Genomic DNA, 15065 nt, shown 5'->3' on the forward strand with positions numbered 1-15065 from the left:
TTAAGTAAGAAACTGAAGGGTTTGACATCTTACTTTACTTACAGGCTAATGAATACTGACAGAATACAAAAGATCCCTGGGTCAGAAGAATAGACCGTTTATTGCTCACAGCCAGAAGAGTACACTGAGAGCTTCTCATGTTCCCCGTGAACATTTCGTGAGTTCCTCATGGCCAAAGCCACACAGGGTGATGTGATGTGGGCCAGATGTGATCTGAATTTGCAGTGTGATACACTGAAGAGGAACTTTAAGGTTTATCTGCTGTCTAGGAGGCTCCACAGGAGGTCCCTTAAGAGCCACTATAAACCTGCTGTCTGACTGAAGAATGATTTACCTAGTGGCTCCAACAATAATAAACAATATTTTTTTTCTAATAAAAGCACCATCTATCCCTGGAATTATACTTGTCAGGAGACCAGGCATTGGCCTGCCTTCCTCCTGAAAACATGGTGTCTTGCCCCTTGGATGTACTTACAAGAAACCGTCATGTATTCAGGGAAACACTACACAGACTATGTAGGGCCCAGAGGACTCTGGAGAAAATCAACGAGGATATAAAAAAATACTGACATATTAACATTTCTACACTCTCTCCTGACCCCCAAAACAACAGAATACAAATTCTTCTTACACACGTACACAACATATTCTGGGCTGTAAAACAAATCTCAATCAATTTTAAAGGATTCATGACATATAAAAAGTATGTTCTCTGAAAACAATGACATTAAATTGGAAATCAATAGAAAGCTCTCTGGAGGGATAAATTGGGAGACTGGGAATGACACATACACACTACTATATATAAGATAGCTAACTAATATGGACCTACTGTAGAGCACAGGGAACTCTTCTCAATACTCTGTAATGATCCATATGGGAAAAGAATCTAAAAAAGGGTGACTATATATATATATATATATATACACACACACACACATACATATATATGGGATTCACTTTGCTGTACAGCAGAAACTAACACAATATTTTAAATCAACTACACTCAAATAAAAATTAAAAAAAAAATAGAAAGATCTCTGGAAAATGTCCAAATATTTAGGGGAAAAAAAATTCCAAAATAGCATGGTCAAAAAAAAAAAAAAAAAAATACAGAGGGAAATTAGAAAGAGTTTTGAACTGAATGAAAATGAAAACATATCACAAGAAAATTTGTGAGTTGCCACTAGAGCAATACTTAGGGAATATTTATAGCATTATACTTATTGTATTAGAAAAGAAGAAAGATCTCAAAGCAATGAATCTAACTTCCACCTTAAGAAGCTAGACAAAAAAGAGCAAATGAAACCAAGTTATGTAGATAAAAACAAATAAAATGAATCAGATAAAAAATTAATGAAATATAAAGCAGAAACAATAGAGAAAAATAATTTAAAGCATGAAAACTGGTTTATAAACGTCTAGCCAGATAGATTAAAAAAAAAGAAGAGAAAGTAAGAGAGAGAAAAGACACAGATCACCATTAGCAGGGATGAAAAAGGTGTAATATACACCAGATATCAAAAAGATAATGAAGAAATATTATTATCAACTTTATGTCAATAAATTTGAAGATTTAGGTGAAATAAATTTTTTAAAAGACACAAGGTACCAAAGTTCACTCAAGAAAAATTCATAATGTGAAGAGTCCTACATCCCCTAAGGAAATTAACTTTAGAGTTAAAAATCTTCCTAAAGTGAAAATTCCCGGCCCAAATGCCTTCATTGGCAAATTCAACCAATACTTAAGAAAGAACTAATACCAATTATACACAAACTGTTCTATAAAATTGAAGAAGAAGGAATACTTTCCAACTCATTCTATCAGATTGAAAATGGATAAAGAGGGGAAAAAGAAATGTTCAAATCGATGTCTTCATGAATGTAGATAAAAAGATTAAAAATAGCATTTGAACAAAGAAATTCAACAATATGTAAAAAAGAACATTGTATCATGAGCAAGTGGGAGATTCTCCAAGGAATATAAATTTGGTTTAACATTCAAAAATCAATCAAGATAATTCACCACATTGGCAAGCTAAAAAAAAATTCATATGATTAACTCAGTAAATGCAGGAAGAACATTAGACAAATCCATCATTCCTTTGTGATAAAACAACCAACAAACCAAACCTACCCTTAGCAACTTAGGCATAGAAGGCAACTTCCTCAACCTGAAAATCGATATCTTTGAAAATCCTTTAACGTAATACTGATAGAAAAACTCAATGATTTTCCTCTAAGAGCAAGAGCAAGACAAGAATATCCACTCTTGCCACTTCTATTCAACACTGTACTGGAGTTTCTAGCCTGTGTAATCAGGTAGAAAAATATTGGGTTGGCCAAAAGGTTCCTTCCTTTTTTTTCCATAAGATGGCTCTAGTAGTACTTATTTGTCTTTTACTTCATTCAAAACAATTTTGTTAGATTATGACAGCTGTCATAGCGTGTATTTAAAAAAAGATTTATCAAAATTGGTGAATTTTTGTGTAGACATTTTAATATTGAAGATGGAAGAAAAAAAAGCAACAGTTTCAGCATATTATGCTTTATTTTTTCAAGAAAGGTAAAAACACAACTGAAACACAAAAAAAGATTTGCGCAGTGTATGGAGAAGGTGCTGTGACTGATCGAACGTGTCAAAAGTGGTTTGCGAAGTTTCATGCTGGAGATTTCTCACTGGACAATGCTCCATGGCAGGGTAGACAAGTTGAAGTTGATAGCAATCAAATCGAGACGTTAATTGAGAACAATCAATGTTATACCACGTGGGAGATAGCCAACATACTCAAAATATCCAAATCAAGCACTGAAAATCATTTGCACCAGCTTGGTTATGTTAATCACGTTGATGTTTGGGTTCCACATAAGTTAAGCAAAAAAAGCACTTCTTTACCCTATTTCCGCATCCAATTCTCTACTTAAATGTAATAAAAACATTCCGTTTTTAAAACAAATTTTGACAGGTAATGAAAAGTGGATACTGTACAATAATGTGGAATGGAAGAGATTGCGAGGCAAGCGAAATGAACCAACCACACCAAAGGTCAGTCTTCATACAAAGAAGGTGATGTTGTGTATATGGTGGGATTAGGAGTCCTCTATTATGAGCTCCTTCCTGAAAACCAAACGATTAACTCCAACAAGTACTGCTCCCAATTAGACCAACTGAAAGCAGCCTTGACAAAAAGCGTCCAGAATTAGTTAACAGAAAATGCATAATCTTCCAACAGGATAATGCAAGACTACAAGTTTCTTTGATGACCAGGCAAAAACTGTTACAGCTTGGCTGGGAAGTTCTGATTCATCAACCGTATTCACCAGACATTGCACCTTTGGATTTCCATTTATTTCGGTCTTTACAAAATTCTCTTAATGGAAAAAATTTCAATTCCCTGGAAGACTGTAAAAGGCACCTGGACTAGTTCTTTGCTCAAAAAGATAAAAAAGTTTTGGGAAGATGGAATTATGAAGTTGCCTGAAAAATGGCAGAAGGTAGTGGCACAAAAGGGTGAATACGTTGTTCCATAAAGTTCTTGGTGAAAATGAAAAATGTGTCTTTCATTTTTGCTTAAAAACCGAAGGCACTTTTTGGCCAACCCAATATATGCAAGGCATCCTGATTGGAAAGCAAGAAATAAAATGGTCTTTATCTACAGATGGCACTAAAGTTTATGAAGAAAATTAGATAAAATCTATAAAATAGTTATTAGAAATAATAAGTGTGTTTACCAATATTGCAGGATACAAGATCAAAATAAAAAGTATTTCTATTTGCTATATTGAACAATAAGAAGTTGAAATGAAATATTACAATACCACCAAAATATGAAACATTTAGAAATAATTCTAACAAAAGATATGAAAGATTTGTACACTGAAAACTACAAAACGTTGCTTAGAGAAACTAAGGATGCAAATGAATGGAGAGCTGTATCTTGTTTCTGGATTGGCTCAATACTGTTATGTCAATTCTTTCCAAATTGATCCATAGTTTGATCAAATCACACTTAAAATCTTAGCTAGGGAATTCCCTGGCAGTCCAGTGGTTCAGATTCTGCACTTTCACTGTTGAGGGTCTGGGTTCAATCCCTGGCTGGGGAACTAAGATCCCACAAGCTGCGTGGCGTGACCTAAATAAATAAATAAATAAATAGAATAAAAATACTTTAAAAAATTAAAAAAAATAAAATCTCAGCTAGATTTTTGTAGAAACTGACAGGCTGATCCTAAAATTCAAAGAACCTAGAGTCAATCAATATAATTCATCATCAAAAAAGAAAAAAAAATATTATCATCTAAATACATGTATAAAATACATTTAATAAAGTGTTTCTCCCTTTTAAAATAAAAACTCTGAGCAAAGTAAAAATAATTTTGGCATATTCATACAGTGGAATATGGCACAGAAATAAAAAAGAAATACAGCTATACAAAAGAACATGACACCAATATGTTGAGTGAAGCCACATACAAAAATTAGATCTATTTGACAACGCTTATAAGCAGCCAAAGAACAAGCAAAATTTATCTGTGATAATAAGAATTAGAATGGCAGTTGCCTCTGTGGAAGAATGGATTGACCTGAAGCAGGTCCAGGGCAACTTCTGGGGTAACAGAAATATTATTTATATATTTATTATATAAATTACATTTACTTACATTATATCTCACCACTACTTTAGTATGCATGAACAAAGACATTAGCAGTTTTCTCTCATAGCAGTATCATTATCATATCCCCAAATCACAGTAGTGCCTAAATATCATCTGATGTTCAATTCATATTCACTTTTCTTCAATTGTCCCTGAAGTATCTTTCTACAATGAATTGTTGAGAGTTGGATATTATGTCGTTTTAACCTCTTTTAACCTAGAAACGCCACTTCTCTTCCCTTGTATTTTACTCCATGAACTTGTTGGGAGAAAATCAGTTTTCTTTTTGGATTTATCTAATTCATCCTGGTAGTGCCTTTTACATATCCCTCTATCCCCTACATTTCTTATAAAGAGACTTAACTGAATTCAGATTTAGAAATTAGTCAAGAATACTTTAGAGATGAAGCTGTATATTACATATTGGATCACATCAGTGTACACATGTGTCTTATTTATCTTTCTATTAGTTTGGATAAAATTAACTTGGGGTTCAGGTGATTATACTCTAATTCCTCCATTACAAATCTTTATATTACTCCAGATGATACTTTGGACACTATAAATATTCAATTCCTAAACTCTTTTTTTTAATATAATGGTTTTAGCTTGAGGAAATTATTTAGTAAGAAAAGTGGTGAATTTTAAAATTTTCTTTCACTGTATATTAGATGGGGTTATTTTGTAAAGAAGAGTTTTTCCTTATCACTTACAGTTATTCGGTTACCTTGAAATATAGGTCCTACTAGAAAGGACAGAAAAAAATACTTAAATAACCAACTCTCAGATTAAAGACTTGGTACAAGAGCTACTTCCAAAACAAATGCAGAACCCTCTGGCCTACTTATTTATTTATTTCAAATAACCTAAAATATACAATGAATAATAATGATCGAGTCATTTTTAATCATCAGGATCTGAATTTTGTACAAAAAAGAAGAGTAAGCAGAGGTTTCCATCCTTACCCAGACTTCCTACAAAGATGGTAATATTTTCCATTTCCCCAGAAACTTAGAGGAATTTCTCTGTAAAAATAAAATAATTCAAAATAAAAAAGACAAGAACAATGAGAAATTGCCATCCTGATAGGAAATAGCACGTCCTAGGGGAAAGTAGAGAGGAGCCATTTTTAGGACCCTCCAGGGTCCTAAAATCAGCCTGGGGAAGCTCTCATTAGAATTGAACTAAGAAAGAAAATAATGTGATTAGGATAATACTGATTGTATTTATTGCAACACATATATTGTATGAAACTACATAAGGTACTAAAGAATTTATGAGTAAAATATTATGCTTGGGATTTTCTTCTTAGAAATAATTCAGTAGTGGGAGGGTATAATGTTTGAGGTGACACAAAATTGTACTTGTATTGGTATTGGTGAGGTGAAGTATGCAGTACATGAGGTTTTGTTACACCGCTCTCTTTACTTTTGTGTATTTATCTTTTTTCATTAAGAAATTTATGAATTCATAATGATTAATAAAAAATGGAAAACTGCATAAAGTGTATATGTCACTTTTGGAGGTACCTATTTATTGTGGATCTGACTTTTGACAGATTCTATTACTTAAATTTTTCAAAACAATGGTTTGTTTCTATAGGAAATCATTAAAATGTCTGTCAAAGCATTAAAATTTCTATCAGTATTTTTCTCTCCTCTTTGATAGATACAGATGAAATAATCTCTTTCAGTAATTTAATGGAGTGAATTATTCTATCTGAAAACAGACCTGGAAGTGGTGAATCTACTTAGGCAAATCAGTAACACTTGACAATATGAATTGATTGTTTCTTTTAATAATTTTGAAAGGAGTATCTCATGAGAATTTTGAAACATGAGATCAAGGGGTAGACAGAAATGTGACATCAAAGATTGTATATGAAGACCCACTGTTGGTGAGTTGAGATCCAGGTTGTAGTCCAAACTCTGTTATAAGAGCACAATTATTTAATGGCCTTGTTCTTTCAGATGTAAAATAGAATTTTGAATAGAGAAGATCTCCATTTCTACAGGTGATGGTTGGGTTAAGAGGTGTGAGTCAGTGTGAAGCACACTTCACTAACAAAAAAATAATCAAAAAATCCTGCATTCACTATATCCTGTTAAATATAGTTTAGCAAACAGCTAAACTATACTTTTAAACATAAAATGGTAAATAACAAAGGTAAATTTTTAGAGAAATAATGTTAAAGCATAACACAAAGGACCTATTAGCTTGACTTTATTTTTTATATTAACATATGTTTTCTTTAATTTTTAAAAATTAATTCAGTATTTCCAATAGTTTATTCCATGGAATCAGAGCTCCATTAGAGTCCTTGGAAAAACACAGGGATAGGATCCTTTGGTAAAATCAGTTTGGGAAACATATGCCTTCTTTTGAAAACTTACAAAGCATGTTTACATTTGTGAGAAGACTTCAGGAAAGACTTGGTTAAGCTTCATTTAATCCAGAATCTCCCAAGCACATCTGACTATAGAACTCTTTGTAGGTATGTAATGCCACTGTGGAAGTAGTGCTGTTTCTCTTTCTTTTTAACAAGACAAATGTATTATACAATTACTTTATGACATACACTGTGCTAGGCCCAGGAACCACAAAGGTGAAGTTTTGGGGGTAAATCAGTCTTATATCTCTTCTTTTATGGCTCTCTATCCTTACGTTATTGTTTTCCTACCTGTGGGAGAAAATATATAACAGGGATTTCTAAATTGTTTGGGGATATTTGTCAAAATGCACATGCCTACTCCACTCACCTCCAATATTCTTCTTCCCAATATGCGAATAATTTTCAAGGAGGAAAAGAAATGTGCATTAAAATAATACCTACTTTGATTCTAAAACTGATCATCCCATTTTATAACTACTGCCCTAGTTGCCAGAACCCCTGAAACTGAACCATGATACCAGTATTCTATATGCTAAATCAGCTTTTCCATATCTTTTTCTCCCACTTGCCTTGCTTTTACAAACATCAGCAAGCATAGCCCTTTGGTTTAATCCCTCTCTGATAGTGATAATGGGTGGTCATGAATTTTAATCAGATAGAAGAATCCTCCTAATAGTCAGCTATTAAATCACAATGTCAGTAAACCTATTATAAAACACTTTACTAAGAAATATGGATGCCTTCTCTTTGTACAAAGCATAATAGAGAATGTAAAGAACCGTAAGTCTGGGAACCACCACCTGAAAGGCTTGAGATGTTTACTTATGGACAGTTAGATAAGAGGGAAGACGTTCATTCAGTCAAGTACAAATAGAAACTGAGAATGCAGCAAGAGACACTGAGCAGGAGTTCTCTCTGGACAATCACCGTCAACTTTCATGCAATGAGAAGGGCTTCCAAAATGAGAGTACAAGATAAATAAAGTCACATAGGATAGAAAGAAAGAGGCACATTTAGAATAAAGTTATATTTATAATATATTTGACTAGATCAGAACATTAAAGTGGGAAAATTTGGCAAGACATTTTAGGATTGGATTATAAAGGGGGAGGTCAATAGTGTCACAAGCAGAATGAAGATTAAGTCAGAAAAAGAGACATTGCTTCAAGATGGCAGAGTAGAAGGACATGTTCTCACTCCCTCTTGTGAGAGCACTGGAATCACAACTAACTGCTGAACAATCATCAACAGGAAGATACTGGAACTCACCAAAGAAGATACCCCATATCCAAAGACAAAGAAGAAGCCGTAATGAGACAGTAGGAGGGGTGCAAATACAATAAAATCAAATCCCAAAACTGCTGGGTGGGTGACTCACAAACTAGGGAACACTTACACCCAGAAGTCCACCCACTGGAGTGAAGGTTCTGAGCTCCACATCGGGGGGCGGGGGTCCGGCAATGGAAGGAGGAATGCCTAGAGAATCAGACTTTGAAGGCTAGTGGGATTTGATTGCAGGAGTTCCACAGGACTGGGGGAAACAGAGACTCCACTCTTGGAGGGCACAGACAAAGTAATGTGTGCATCGGGACCCAGGGGAAGGAGCAGTGACCCCATAGGAGAATGAACCAGACCTACCTGCTAGTGTTGGAGGGTCTCCTGCAGAGGTGGGGGGTGGCTGTGGCTTACCACGTGGACAAGGACACTGGCAGCAGAAGTTCTGGGAAGTACTCCTTGGCGTGAGCCCTCACAGAGTCCGCCATTAGCTCCACCAAAGAGCCGGGTAGGTTCCAGTGCTGGGATGCTTCAGGCCAAATAACCAACAGGGAAGAAACTCAGCCCCACCCATCAGCAGAGAAGCAGATTAAAGTTTTACTGAGCTCTGCCCACCAGAGCAACACCCAGCTCTACCCACCACCAGTCCCTCCCATCAGGAAGCTTGCACAAGCCTCTTAGATAGCCTCATCCACCAGAGGGCAGACAGCAGAACCAAGAAGAACTACAATCCTGCAGCCTGTGGAACGAAAACCACATTCACAGAAAGATAGACAAAATGAAAAGGCAGAGGACTATGTACCAGATGAAGGAACAAGATAAAACCCTAGAAAAACAATTAAATGAAGTGGAGATAGGCAACCTTCCAGAAAAAAAATCGGAATAATGATAGTGAAGATGATCGAGGACCTCAGAAAAAGAATGGAGGCAAAGATCCAGAAGATGCAAGGAATGTTCAACAAAGACCTAGAAGAATTAAAAAACAAACACCTAGAAGAATTAAAGAAGAAACAAACAGATGAACAATACAGTGACTGAAATGAAAAATACACTAGAAGGAATCAATAGCAGAATAACTGAGGCAGAAGAACGGATAAGTGACCTGGAAGACAGAATGGTGGAATTCACTGCTGTGGAACAGAATAAAGAAAAACGAATGAAAAGAAATGAAGACAGGCTAAGACACCTCTGGGACAATATTAAATTCACCAACATTCACATGACAGGGGTCCCAGAAGGAGAAGAGAAAGAGAAAGGACCCAAGAAAATATTTGAAGAGATTATAGTCAAAAACTTCCCTAACGTGGGAAAGGAAATAGCCACCCAAGTCCAGGAAGCACAGAGAGTACCAGGCAGTATAAACCCAAGGAGAAACACACCGAGACACATAGGAATCAAACTGACAAAAATTAAAGACAAAGAAAAATTATTGAAAGCAACAAGGGAAAAACGACAAATAACATACAAGGGAATTCCCATAAGGTTAACAACTGATTTCTCACCAGAAACGCTACAAGCCAGAAAGGAGTGGCACGATATATTTAAAGTGATGAAACAGAAGAACCTACAACCAAGATTACTGTACCTGGCAAGGATCTCATTCAGATTCAATGGAGAAATCAAAAGCTTTACAGATAAGCAAAAGCTAACAGAATTCAGCACCACCAAACCAGCACTACAGTAAATGCTAAAGGAACTTCTCTAAGTGGAAAACACAAGAGAAGAAAAGGACCTACAAAAACAAACCCAAAACAATTAAGAAAATGGGCATAGGAACATACATATCGATAATTACCTTAAACATGAATGGATTAAATGCTCCAACCAAAAGACACAGGTTCGCTGAATGGATACAAAAACAAGAGCCATATGTATGCTGTCTACAAGAGACCCACTTCAGACCTAGGGACACATACAGACTGAAAGTGAGGGGATGGAAAAAGATATTCCATGCAAATGGAAATCAAAAGAAACCTGGAGGAGCAATTCTCATATCAGATGAAATAGACTTAAAATAAAGAATGTTAAAAGAGACAAGGAAGGACACTACATAATGATCAAGGGATCAATCCAAGAAGAAGATATAACAATTATAAATATATATGCACCCAACATAAGAGCACGTCAGTACATAAGGCAACTGCTAACAGCTATAAAAGAGGAAATCAACAGTAACACAATAATAGTGGGGGACTTTAACACCTCACTTACACCAATGTGCAGATCATCCAGACAGAAAATTAATAAGGAAACACAGGCTTTAAATGACACAACAGACCAGATAGATTTAACTGATATTTATTGGACATACCATCCAAAACCAGCAGATTACACTTTCTTCTCAAGTGCACATGGAACATTCTCCAGAATAGATTACATCTTAGGTCACTAATCAAGCCTCGGTAAATTTAAGAAAATTGAAATCATATCAAGCATCTTTTCCGACCACAAGGCTATGAGATTAGAAATCAATTACAGGGAAAAATCGTAAAAAACACAAACACACGGAGACTAAACAATATGTTACTAAATAACCAAGAAATCAAAGAGGAAATCAAAAAATACCAGAGACAAATGACAACGAAAACACGATGATCAAAACTTATGGGATGCAGCAAAAGCAGTTCTAAGAAGGAAGTTTATAGCAATACAATCCTACCTCAAGAAACAAGAAAAATCTCAAATAAACAATCTAAACTTACACCTAAAGGAACAAGAAAAAGAAGAAAAAACAAAACCCAAAGTTAGGAGAAGGAAAGAAATCATAAAGATCAGAGCAGAAATAAATGAAATAGAAAAAAAACAATAGCAAAGATCAATAAAACTAAAAGCTGGTTCTTTGAAAAGATAAACAAAATTGATAAACCTTTAGTCAGACTCATCAAGAAAAAGAGGGTGAAGACTCAAATCAATAAAATTAGAAATGAAAAAGAAGATACAATGGACACTGCAGAAATACAAGGCATCATAAGAGACTACTACAAGCAACTCTATGCCAATGAAGTGGACAACCTGGAAGAAATGGACAAATTCTTAAGAAGGTATAAGCTTCCAAGACTGAACCAGGAAGAAATAGAAAATATGAACAGACCAATCACCAGTAATGAAATTGGAAATGTGATTAAATATCTTCCAACAAACAAAAGTCCAGGACCAGGTGGCTTCACAGGTGAATTCTATTAAACATTTAGAGAAGAGCTAACACACGTCCTTCTCAAACTCTTCCAAAAAATTGCAGAGGAAGGAGCACTGCCAAACTCATTCTATGAGGCCACCATCAACCTGATACCAAAACCAGACAGAGATACTACAAAAGAAGAAAATTACAGACCAATATCACTGATGAATAAAGATGCAAAAATCCTCATCAAATACTAGCATCAGAATCCAACAACACATTAAAAGGATCATACACCATGATCAAGTGGGATTGTCCCAGGGATGCGAGGATTCTTCAATATATGCATATCAATCAATGTGATACACCATATTAATAAACGGAAGAATAAAAACTATATGATCATCTCAGTAGATGCAGAAAAGCTTTTGACAAAATTCAACACCCATTTATGATAAAACTCTCCAGAAAGTGGGCACAGAGGGAACTTACCTCAACATAATAAAGTCCATATATGTCAAACCACAGCAAACAAGCCTCTCAATGGTGAAAAACTGAAAGCATTTCCTCTAAGATCAGGAAAAAGACAAGGATGTCCACTCTCGCCACTATTATTCAACATAGTCTTGGAAGTCCTAGACATGGCAATCAGAGAAGAGAAAGAAATAAAAGGAATACAAATTGGAAAAGAAGAAGTAAAACTGTCACTGTTTGCAGATGACATGAGACTATACATAGATAATCCTAAAGATGCCACCAGGGCTTCCCTGGTGGCGCAGTGGTTAAGAATCTGCCTGCCACTGCAGGGGACATGGGTTCGAGCCCTGGTCCGGGAGGATCCCACATGCTGTGGAGTAACTAAGCCCATTCGCCGCAGCTGCTGAGCCTGCGTGCCACAACTACTGAAACCTGTATGCCTGGAGCCCGTGCTCCACTACAAAGAAGCCACCGCAATGAGAAGCCTGCGCACCACAACAAAGAGTGGCCCCCGCTCACCACAACTAGAGAAAGCCCATGGACAGCAATGAAGACCCAACACAGCCAAAAATATAAATAAAGAAAGAAAGAAAGAAAGAAAGATGCCACCAGAAAAATCTAGAGCTAATCAATGAATTTGGTAAAGTTGCAGGATACAAAATTAAGGCACAGAAATCCCCTGCATTCCTATACACTAACAATGAAAGATCAGAAAGAGAAATTAAGGAAACAATCCCATTAGCCATCGCAACAAAAAGAATAAAATACCTAGGAATAAATCTATCTAAGGAGGTAAAAGACCTGTACTTAGAAAACTATAAGACACTGATGAAAGAAATCAAAGATAACACAAACAGATGGAGAGATATACCATGTTCTTGGATTGGAAGAATCAATATTGTGAAAATGACTATACTACCCAAAGCAATCTACAGGTTCAATGCAATCCCTATTAAATTACCAGTGGCATTTTTTACAGAACTAGAACAAAAAATCTCTAAGTTTCTATGGAGACACAAAAGACCCCAAATAGCCAAAGTAGTGTTGAGAAAGAAAAACAGAGCTGGAGGAATCAGACTCCCTGACTTCAGACTATACTACAAAGCTACAGTAATCAAGACAATATCGTACTGGCACAAAAACAGAAATATAGATCAATGGAACAGGATAGAAAGCCCAGAGATAAACCCACGCAAATATGGTCACCTTATTTTTGATGAAGGAGGCAAGAATATACAAAGGAGAAAAGACAGCCTCTTCAATAAGTGGTGCTGGGAAAACTGGACAGCTACATGGAAAAGAATGAACACTCCCTAACACCATACACAAAAATAAACTCAAAATGGATTAAAGACCTAAATGTAAGACCGGATACCATAAAAGTCTTAGAGGAAAACATAGGAAGAACACTCTTTGACATAAATCACAGCAAGATCTTTTTGACCCACCTCTTAGAGTAATGGAAATAAAAACAAAAATAAACAAATGGGGCCTAATGAAACTTAAAAGCTTTTGCACAGCAAAGGAACCATAAACAAGACGAAAAGACAACCCTCAGAATGGGAGAAAATATTTGCAAAAAAATCAACGGACAAAGGATTAATCTCCAAAATATATAAACAGCTCATGCAGCTCAATATTATAAAAACAAACAACCCAATCAAAAAATGGGCAGAAGACCTAAATAGACATTTCTCCAAAGAAGACATACAGATGGCCAAGAAGCACATGAAAAGCTGCTCAACATCACTAATTATTAGAGAAATGCATATCAAAACTACAATGAGGCATCACCTCACACTGTTTAGAATGGACATCATCAGAAAATCTACAAACAACAAATGCTGGAGAGGGTGTGGAGAAAAGGGAACCCTCTTGCACTGTTGGTGGGAATGTAAATTGATACAGCCACTATGGAAAACAGTATGGAGGTTCCTTAAAAACTAAAAATAGAACTACCATATGACACAGCAATCCCATTACTGGGCATGTACCCAGAGAAAACCATAATTCAAAAAGACACATGCACCCCAATGTTCATTGCAGCACTATTTACAATAGCCAGGACATGGAAGCAACCTAAATGTCCATCGACAGATGAATAGATAAAGAAGATGTGGTACATATATACAGTGGAATATTACTCAGCCATAGAAAGGAAAGAAACTGGGTCATTTGTAGAGACACAGATGGATCTGGAGACTGTCATACAGAGTGAAGCAAGTCAGAAAGAGAAAAACAAATATCGTATATTAACACATATATGTGGAATCTAGAAAAATGGTACAGATACTCCGGTTTGCAAGGCAGAAATAGAGACATAGATATAGAGAATAAACGTATGGACACCAAGGGGGGAAAGTGGCCAGAGGCGGGGTGGTGGTGGGATGAACTGGGAGATTGGGGTTAACATATATACACTAATATGTATAAAATAGATAACTAATAAGAATCTGCTGTATAAAAAATAAATAAAATAAAATTCAAAAAATCCAAAAAAAAAAAAAGAGAAACACCATAGTTTTCCTATTTTTCTCCTTTCACTACTCTTTCCATTTTTTTTTTTTTTTTTTTTTTGTAGTTTAAATAAGATAGTTTATTTCTTTCACAAATAATAGTCCAGAGATGGGCAGACAGTCCAGCCTGGCAAGACAGCTGAGCTTATAAACTCATATTTCCATTTATTATTGCCAGATCACTTTGCTTAAACCTGTAAAATTCCTAATGATCTCTACCTGGGAAAACAAAGATTATACAAAGCTCTAGCACCCTCATAATAGTACTTCTTATTCTGAGAAGGAACATGTATAGCCTATTTTTGATACTGTAGTTATAAAAAGATAATTTTTCTGTAGTCTTGTGGTGACTGTGTATTTATCAAACCTATTTTTTTACTTCAGAAATTTTCCTTTTCAGTAATTATGACATGAAACTCCAGACAGCTATCATCTGCTCATGAGTGAGCTGATTGCCTGGGGTGCCACCTTTGATAGGTTATTCATAAGTAGAAGCAGACAGCAGTCCTTCAGCTCAGCTTTCTACCATTATTCTGGGAAAACCTCCATTTCACCTCCCTGTTATGACAGCAATGGCACCTTTTGGAATATATTTGCATATGACTTGGTGATGGGCTTTGAGAGGTACATA

This window comes from Eubalaena glacialis, chromosome 1 (genome assembly GCF_028564815.1).
Source record: "Eubalaena glacialis isolate mEubGla1 chromosome 1, mEubGla1.1.hap2.+ XY, whole genome shotgun sequence".
Lineage (NCBI taxonomy): Eukaryota > Metazoa > Chordata > Mammalia > Artiodactyla > Balaenidae > Eubalaena > Eubalaena glacialis.